This window comes from Phyllobates terribilis, unplaced genomic scaffold (genome assembly GCF_046119375.1).
Source record: "Phyllobates terribilis strain yellow unplaced genomic scaffold, ASM4611937v1 Scaffold_9__5_contigs__length_417890890, whole genome shotgun sequence".
NCBI lineage: Eukaryota > Metazoa > Chordata > Amphibia > Anura > Dendrobatidae > Phyllobates > Phyllobates terribilis.
Window position 1 is genome coordinate 23,883,724 of NW_027362769.1, and position 10,070 is coordinate 23,893,793.

The window sequence follows — 10,070 nt, forward strand, 5'->3', positions numbered from 1 at the left end:
TCCATTGATGTCTTTTGTGTGATTTTGTTGTCAGCACGTTCAACTTTGTACAGAACAAAGTATTCAATGAGAAAATTTCATGCATTCAGATCTAGGATGTGTTATTTGAGTGTTCCCTTTATTTTTTTGAGCAGGGTAGTACAATAGAAAATAGAATTTAACTGGCTCCGAAGAGTTTTTTTTGTACTTTGCACCACCAAACTGTAAAGGAATGCATGCAACCCTGTCTGCTTTCATCAATTTCTACTTACAGATCACGGCTAAAAATTATGAATCGATCAACGAGTGCACGGAAGTAATCAATCAAGTTATGCCCTGTGGAAGAGATGTATGTGACAAGAATGAACACTCATTTCCAGCTGATAATACCTAGCACCTGTCCCTATTCTCAAAGCAGCTAACAGCGGTATCAATAGGGAATAGAATTTTTTTTCAGCACGGAGTATAATACAATAATCCGTGACTAGATGCCTGTAAGATGCTATTTTTACTGTTATAGGTCACCCGTACATAAATCTCAGATAAGAGAGGTAATACAGTACAATAGAAAATAGAATTTAACTGTCTCCAAAGAGGATTTTTTTGGTATGTTGCACCACCAAACTGTGAAGGAATGCATGCAACCCTGTCTGCTTTCATCAATTTCTACTTACAGATCACCATTAAAAATTATGAATCGGTCAACGAGTGCATGGAAAGAAATACATAGTAAAATAGTTTGTAAAGCCGAATAAAGACTTGCGTCCATCAAGTTCGACCTGTTAGTTCTGTAATTGCTAAAGTTGATCCAGAGGAGGGCAAAAACCCCAAATGATTTGGCCAATCTTCACCTGAGGAAAAATTCCCTCCCGACTCTGAAACCAGCAGTCAGAATATATCCCTGTATCAACCTACTATTTTATTTTATTTTTAAGTATATGCTGAAATCTGCCTGGTATCTAGAAATGCATCCAGTCCCCGCTTGAACTGGTGTAGTGAATCCGACCGACATTACCGTCTCCTCACTCAGTGAATTCCATATTCTCACTGCTCTTACCGTAAAGAACCCCTTCCTATGCTGGTGCTGAAACCTTTTCTCTTCCAGTCTTAGTGAATGCCCTCTTGTTACCGTAATATCCCTCCTTTTGAACAAATCCCGGGCAAGATCTCTATACTGTCCCCTAACATATTTGTACACATTTATTATGTCCCCCCTCAACATTCTCTTTTCCAGGCTGAATAGTCCTAGTTTTGCCAACCTCTCTGGGTATTGCAGTCCCTCCATTCCCTTTATTAATTTTGTTGCCCTCCTTTGTACCTTTTCAAGCTCATTTATATCCTTTCTATATATTGGGGCCCATAACTGAGCACAGTATTCCAAGTGTGGTCTGACCAGTGCTTTGTATAGTGGAAGAACAATGTTCTCATCCTTTGCAGCTATACCTCTTCTGATACATCCCATTACCCTGTTTGCCCTTACAATCTATAAAGTTACAGATTGTTGTAGGGATGTATGTGACCAGAAAGAACACTCATATCCAGCTGATAATACCATCTAGCACCTGTCCCTATTCTAAAAGCAGCTAACAGCGGTATCAATAGGGAATAGATTTTTGTTTTTGCTTGCTTGCAGCTGCAAGAGTATAAGGCAATAATCCCTGTCTGGATGAGTGTAATACGCTATCCATAGTGCAATAGCTCACCTGTACACAAATTTCAGATAAGAGTTTATATTGGAGAATATAGAATCAATTTGAATTTACCTTCCCATTTTTTAGTAGTGGATCTCCTATACTGTTATTGCGTATGCAGCAAGTTCAAGGAATGCCAAAAATTAGGACGCACTCCAATACCAATTTGAAGAGACATACTGAAGGGCCTCATAAAAAAATTGTTAAAATTTATTAAGGAGTGGGTCTCGTATACTGTTATTGCATATGCAGCAAGTTCAAGGGCTGACAAAAATTAGAACTCAATCCAATACCAATTTGAAGAGATGTAGTGAAAGATCTCATAAAAATTGTTATAAAAAACATTAAGTAGTAGGTCTCCTATACTGTTATTGTGTAAGCAGTGAGTTCAAGAGCTGCCAAAATTAGGACTCGCTCCAATATCAATTTGAAGAAACATAGAGGAGGGCCACATTAAAAAACAAAATTCTGCTGTCATCCTGCCTTGCCGCGGAGGTTGGCACCCTATACCTGCACAGTGGCGCCCCCGCTCGGACGTCGTCTGTCTCTGTCTGACCCTATTAGGCCCTAGAGAGAAGGGTTATAAGGGTTTTTCTATACAAAATGATGAAAGAGGGAGCAAGATCCTTCCAACAAAAAGCTAGTGTTAAACTTCATATGTTATCACATATGATGATAATGTCCTTAATATAAATAACATCAGGCCTGATTTCATTTCAGAGATGGAGGCTGATAAAGAGGAGGATGAGGTGCAGAAGATGTAGAATGTTTCAGGAAACCTTGATTGACCCAATCCCTTGCGTCGGGAGGATGTATTCCATCCCAGGGTCCGACTGGGTCCCGGCTTCCACAATGTTAATCCATTGTGCCGTCAGTGAAATGTAGCATCCCTGGCCACAAGCACTTGACCCCGTGTCCGTGTTTGGGTGGACCTGTCCAGTAACTGCGTGAGAGCATGGGCAATGTTCTGGGACACATGCTTGTGGAAGGGGGGAATGGCACACTGGGAGAAATAGTGGCGGCTGGGAACTAAGTACTAAGGGACAGCTGCCGTCATGTGGTTTCTGGAAGATTCAGACTCTATGAGCATAAAAGGCAACATTTCTAGTGCAAGCAGCCAAGAAATGGGGCAGTTTAGTATTCTGGCCTGTGAGTGGTTGGCTGTGTATTTGGGGTTACCTTCCAAGGACTGGGGTAGGGACAAATGAACGCTCCACTGGGACAAGGACATGGATGTGGTTCCTGATGGTGATAGTTGCAGTGTGCAACGACAGGTACAGGGTGGGAGGCATTCTCGGCTGCATCATGGACAGAGGCTTGGCATGCACGTTCAACAGCGGGTGAGGCATTTGTGTCACCCACAGACACCGTTTCTGGAACCTGGCATTCAGCCCAACTAATCGGGTGCTTTGCTGTCACATGACTGAGCAAGCTGGTAGTGGTCAGGCTGGTAGTTTTTCTGCCCCTCTGATGCTGGCATGGCAGATGTTGCAAATGGCCTTTTCTGGGTTATCCGGACAGTCTTTAAAAAAGCTCCAGATTCGAGAAAACCTAGCAGTTGGACTTTCAACAGTTGCCTGCCTTGTGGCTTTTGCCACCTCACTGCTTGTTCCTGCCTGTTGTGGTGCTAAGCCTCCCTCCCCCTCTGCTCTGCTGTCCTTGCTATGCATGTCACTTTGCCAGGTTTGGTCAGTGACTTCATTGTCCACCACATCATCTTCCACGTACGCACCCTTGGCTTTCTCCTGACTGGCTGGCAATTGTGTCTCATCATCATCATCCACCTCTTGCGACAGTAATTGCACTTTCCCACTGTCACCTTCATGTGACAGTTGCTGCTCAAATATTTGGGCATTGCTACATGCGATCTCCTGTTGCCCCGGTTGAAGCGGACCAAGCGAGAGGCCAGAATCTATAAATGGAAAAGTGAATAGCTCTTCAGAGTGTCCACTTGTCTCCAGGTGCTTGGTGGGAGGAGGGAGGATCAGGATGAGGAATATGTGGTCTAGACTCATGGGTACTGAGACTGGACCATGTGGAAGACAGGGTGGTGGTGATGGCAAACTGACCGGAAGCATTATTTGCTATCCAACCAACAACCTTTGCACACTGTTCTGGCTTGAAGAGTGGTGTTCTGCGGCCCCCTAGAAAGTGGAACAAAAACGTTGGTCGAAATGGTGTGGGTGTTTGTTGTGCTCCCTCAGCAGGCACAGTTTCATCTTGTCCACGGCCTCAGCCTCTGTTTGTGCATTCATTGTCCCTTACCACGCGCTTTGCCCATTTTAAATGGAGTATAATCTTTTGCAGCTTGCAAAAAAAAATCAGGATTAATACCACAGTATTTGATCACGTCTGATGACCAATTCTTTTGCCCATTGACGATATACTGATGTTATTGGTCAGCGAACAAGTGTGAATATATTTTGGACACACAAGTAGCAGATTTTAAACGGAGTATAGTCTTTTGCAGACTGCAAAAAGAATCAGGATTAATACTGCAGTAATTGACCACCTGAGATGATGGACAAGTTTCTCTGCTTCCACAAAACAGCAATGCTATTCAAATCAACCAAATCTAGCTGTATGCTGCTAACAAGCAAATGGTGCAGTAAAATGGTGTATTGTATTGCTTTTCACCAAAATTAGCAGGATTAACAGCAAAAAGAATATTTTTAGCCCTGATATCTAGGGTTATTGATAGGAGTTCTAGCAGCAGAAAGAACATGCAATAGGCCCTATTCAGTACTATGCTGGGTCTCCACAAACTCTTCCTAACTTGTACTATCAGCAGGATAAATATTCTTCTGAATGAGCCCTTACAAGAACCTTTAGAGTAGATTTCTAATAGTTGTGTGTAATCTCTGTTTAAAATAACCACCAATTCTCTCCCTCGCTGAGCTGCAGCTCTCCCTACTCTGTATCTTTGACCTGTAGACTGTGACGAGTATAAGGTCGTGAGTCTTATATAGACATGATGATGCTATGCGGCTAGCCAATTACTGTAATGGCACAACCAACATGGATACGGCATTACAGTTACTGTCATGCAAACCCTGCACGTTAATTGGCTGCCTTATAAGCGCCAAATATGCGGGGCGGAGACTCGAACTCCCGCCTGAACATTCAAAAAATACTCGCCGAGCAATGAGCATCTCGAGCACTGTGATGCTCGGGCGAGTAACGAATAGTGGCGAGCATGCTCACTAATCACTAGTGCTTAACATAATTTTGATCAAAGTAATGCAAAAGCCATCCCACCTCATCACGCTGACCCTAATTGGGACAGTCCTAACTCCAATACTTAAAACCTTACCGTTTGTCAAGTGACATGCATGTGAATAAGGGCTGACAGACTGAGCCCAACTAGTGGACACACATGGAGAGCAAGATGAATAGACTTTCCAGCTCAAGGAAAAGGCAGGCCACAACCTTTATATGCACTCGTGCACACTTAACTGAAAATACCTAAAGAAATAAACTGGAATATAAATTGGTGTGCATGCAGCATGTAAGAGCATGTTCACACATGGCCACTAAACATAAAAAAACAAAGACAGAAACATAATATGCAAATACCCTGCAATAAATAAACAGCAATAGTGTATGAAAATAATATAGAGTACTTAGTTAATATAATTTTGATCAAAATAATGCAAAGGCCATCACACCTCGTCAGGGTGACCCTATTTGGGACAGTCCTAACTCCAATTTTTAAAACCTTATCTTTTTTCAAATGACATGCATTTGAATAAGGGCTGAGAGATTGAGCCCAGCTAGTGTACACACAGACCTGAGAAGTAAGATGAATAAACTTTCCAGCTCAAGAAAAAAGCAGGCCACACTTTTAGATGCACTTATGGCTATGCTGAAGCTGGTGGTGCAGGTGTTACACTGAATGAATGAGGAGGAAGTGGCGTAGGAGGAGGCAACGTGGACAGTGAAACATCAAAAAAAACACCCAGCAATCTTCGATGGTGGTAGGGCATGCTCCAAAACACTTTCTGCCTCAGGCCCAGTCGCCACTACATTTACTCAGTGGGCAGTTATGGAGACATAATGCCCATGCTTACTGGTCCAAGTATTGATGGTTATGTAGCCCTTTACACTGATGGCATTGCGCAGTACACACCAGAATATCTCCACAACATGCTCATCCAGGGCAGGGATGGCCCACCTATAAAAGTAGTGGCGGCTGGAAACCACTCTCTGTGGTTCCCATGATCCCAATGTATTGTTACCACTTTGTTGACTTGTGAATGGGAGGAAGAGGCCAAGACCACAGCAGAAGAGGGAGCAGAAGGAGGCTCAGATCTTTTTTAGTTATTCAGGTGTATACTCCACTGCAGCTTGTGCTTTGCATTCAGATGCCTCGTCATGCAGGTGGTGCTCAGGTTAAGATCATTTATGCCTCACTTCAGTCTCTGCTGTCAAACCACCTGTATATTGTCAGGGAGCTCCTTTGAGCGGGCTTTTGGTGTTCACTTCTACTTCATTTGACATATTGTAAGATTTTAATACTAGAGGTTTGGACCATCCCGAATAGGGTAACCATGACATGGTGGCTTTTACGTTTTTTTGATCAAAATTATGTTTACCAAGTACCTTATATTATTTGACTGCACTATTGCTATTTATTTATTTACTGCAGAGTATTTGCTCACTTTGTTTTTATCTTAAGTTTATTTTCCATGGAAAATGTAGTATTATATTGGTCAACAAGTAATGTATGGTCATGACAAGTCTAGCAGAACAGGCATCACTCTTTGAACATCTGTCTAATAGATGTAATACTGAGTGGGAACACCACTCTGTGGCAACAAAATGCTCTAGCACAGCTAAAAATGTTGTTGTACTGATGGGTCAAATATACTAAAGAAATATAACTATAAAAGTATGCACATAACTCACCGCAACATTCGGCTGTCTTCGACAGCCCCATAGAGAATCAATGGATTTGTGATTGAGCATGTGCACTCCTGTACCATTCAAACAGGGGATAGAAGTCCTCAATTCTGGAGATAGGTCTAAGTAGTCTGATCTCCAGTGAATATCCCTTTAAACCATTAACAATGATACCATTTTGCTTTATTTAAAAAAAAAGTATGGCATATTGAACTGTAAATCATAGACGCATATATAACTTCCTAATATATCCAGGGCTCCCATTTTCTTAAGATCAAGTTTCTCAGCACCATTGTAAGCTTGTGTTTACTCAAGCAATTACATAATGTAACACAATTATTGAAAACTTAATCCACATAAAGAGTTTTTCCACTTTCAGCACAGTGAACCCCAAACATTGACAGGCAAATAAAGCAACAAGGCCAGCTGTTACTCATCCTTCACTGCTCTAGGATTGGCTCTCCTTCTCTGCTCCAGTCATTGTGTTTTGACTAAAGCTATATCACATTGACAGTAGTGGTGTATCGCCAATGGGGGCAGGCCACGGGGCTGCTATGGGGCTCGTGAGCCGGGGAACCCGGTGCCAGCTCTAACACCTGCCCTCCCACCTGTCATCACACATTCAAAGCAATGATGGAAGAGGGAGTGTCAGCTGATGCTTCCTCCTCCATCATTCTCCCATTATACTGTATGACGGACTATGGAAAGTGCATTATACTGTATGGAGGACTATAGGGAGTGCATTATACTTTATGGAGGACTATGGGGTGTACATTATACTTTATGGAGGACTATGGGGTGCATTATACTGTATGGAGAATTATGGGAAGTGCATTATACTGTATGGAGGACTATTAGGTGCATTATGCTATATGGAGAACAATATGGCACATTATACTATATAGATTACTATGGAGAGTGCATTATACTATATGGAGGACTATGGGGAGTGCATTATGCTATATGGAGGACTATGGGGTCCATTATGTTATATGGAGGACTGTGTGGAGTGCATTATGCTATATGGAGAACTATGGAGAGTGCAATATGCTTTATGGAGGACTATGGGGTGCAATATACTATGTTGATGACTATGGGGTACAGTATACTATATGGAGGATTATGGGCCCCATTACACTATTTGGAGGGCTATGTGGAGGACCATTATGGAGGGTGAAATATTATGGACTACTGCAGGGCTAATGGGGGAAATTATACAGTGTGGTGAGGTGTGGGGACATTATACCGTATGTAGGCCAATTATACTGTGTGGGGGTCCCAGTTAGGAGATCATACCATTTTTGCCGGGGGAGTTGAGGTGGGGTGCAGAAGAGTCATCATACTGTGGAGGAATTCACTGTGGGGGTGTCATACAGTGTTTGTGTGACACTTTTTTTGGCATCATACTTTATAGATGCAATGAAATGGGAATCTAGGGCTTCAGTAGGAGGAGAATTCCTCTGTAAGGACTGCAAAGTTGTGACATATACTGTTCTTTAACAAACAAATAAAGTAGCACTCTGTAGAGCAACTGGACGCATGAAATATATGAAAATTTGAATTGAATTACTGCTCTAGAAAATAGGAAAAATTGAGAATACTTGGCGCATAAATTGGTCAATCATAGTTTCCCAACAGAGAGAATCGCCTTATTGTGGCTGCCGGGTACATATCTAATGTGAATCTTCTCTTAGGCTGAAGCCTACATTTATATGGGAAGATAGGATCCTGCTGTGACTAAAACCACCAGAGGTTTATGAGTAGAGTGCTGTCAGAGAGCCTATGTATGCTATTATCAAAAGACTGACCATCACTTCCAAACAGAAAACATATTGATTTTAGTACACAAATTCTTACAATTGTAGAAGCACTGGCCTTGAAGGAGTTCTCCACGACATGGACAACCCCTTTTCATTCCAAATGTTTGGCCCTGATAATATTAAAACACCCATACTTATCTCCCGTGCCGGTGCCGTTCCCGGGACACGTAAGCCCTACCCTTATTCAGCGCTGACGTCACTATCCCTCCGGCGTATTTGTAATCAAGAGGAGGTGAGTGCCCAGACAATCCTCTTAATTGTTTATGCATCCGAAGGTGGGGACAGTGACGCCAGTGGTGATTGGGCGCAAGGCTCACATGTCATAACAACCACACCTGAGTCCCAGGAACATGATTGTTGCCACTGCAGCAATGGCGATGGCACGGGTGGTGAATATAGGACAACCCCTTTAAGTTTTATTTTTTTTTTTAGCAAAGTGTCTAATATTCCATCATTCATCATTCCTGTTAGTTTTCCCTATTAATTTTAAGCGAGAAAACTGTATTTTAATGCAAACCGGACACAACCGGACACCTTATAGGCCCATGAACAGAACATGTGTTTTTTTGCTGCCCTTATCTTGCAATGAAAAAGAATGTGTTCTGAGAATTTTTGTGCATTTTGCTATTCTACTTTTTTTTTTTGTTGTTATTCATTTAAGTCATTGAGAGAAAAAAAATCACTATTAAAAAAAAAAAGAAAAATATAATAATTTTCAAAATTTCATATTGCTCTTTAAAAAAAAACACTATGGAAAATCAGTTTTTAAAAACATGTATATATGGATGCATGCAGCATTAAAAGTTTAGAACAATTTTGACTCCGATCAATAAACTGAGACACTGTAAATTAAAACCCTATGGTTTCAAATACTTAAAGGAATGTTCTCGTGGGTCAGATGCACAGCAGATTCTCCAATAGGATTTCTGTCCAGAATATATGCTGTGCGGCGATTATTGAGAAGGAGTGGTGATATTGTGAATGAGACTTTACAAATTCTCATCCATTGGCTCTAGAAAAAAATCACAGGGCAAGGTTGCAAATTTGTCATCTGAAGGATATTAATTTAAGCTGATGATTATCATAAATTTCTCCCTCTGCAATGCAATGGATAAAATATATGGTCAATTTGCAGTATTTTTGCAGTAGAATCTGTACCTTTTGGTGTGGCTTTGCCTCTGCAGATTTTCTTTGTGGAGATATCCGATTTTTTTACATTTTTATCCTTTAAATTTGATTAAAATTTGCCATTCTAATTTGCTGCAAATTATCAATGATTATTTTAGAATATTATAGTTGTAAATGATAGAAATAGTGTAGTACTTACTCAGAGACAGCACTATCCAGCTATACCAATGGCTCTCTTATACAATATGACTAGTGTATGTTAGCAGATGGGATACCTTTACAGAATTTCATAATAATGTTTGGGGAGGGATTAGAGTAATGTACTGCCAATTTATTCAGCAAATATAATCACGTTATTTGCCATTCCTCAGTCATACTGAGCATATTCCACTTGTCTTAAATCTGTAATTACTCTTACGTAACCATCAATTACAAGGCTGCTTATGCTATAAGGCATTAAATGATTATGCAATTGAGTCTAAAAGATTTTTCTTTTTGCATTTTTGATGTAACACTACATATACAGATAAACACGTTTTCAAATTGTTGG

The 10,070-nt window shown here is 41.1% G+C and overlaps 1 protein-coding gene across 1 annotated transcript in view; it reads right to left on the reverse strand.

The window, feature by feature from the left end:
* LOC141161494 (protein unc-93 homolog A-like) overlaps positions 1-9,824 on the reverse strand; it is a 223,718-nt gene extending 213,894 nt beyond the window's left edge. Inside the window, exon 1 of the mRNA XM_073646338.1 lies at positions 9,720-9,824. The gene's annotated coding sequence lies outside the window, so the exon portion shown is untranslated. The remainder of the gene's footprint in view (positions 1-9,719) is intronic.
* Positions 9,825-10,070: the final 246 nt, after the last annotated feature.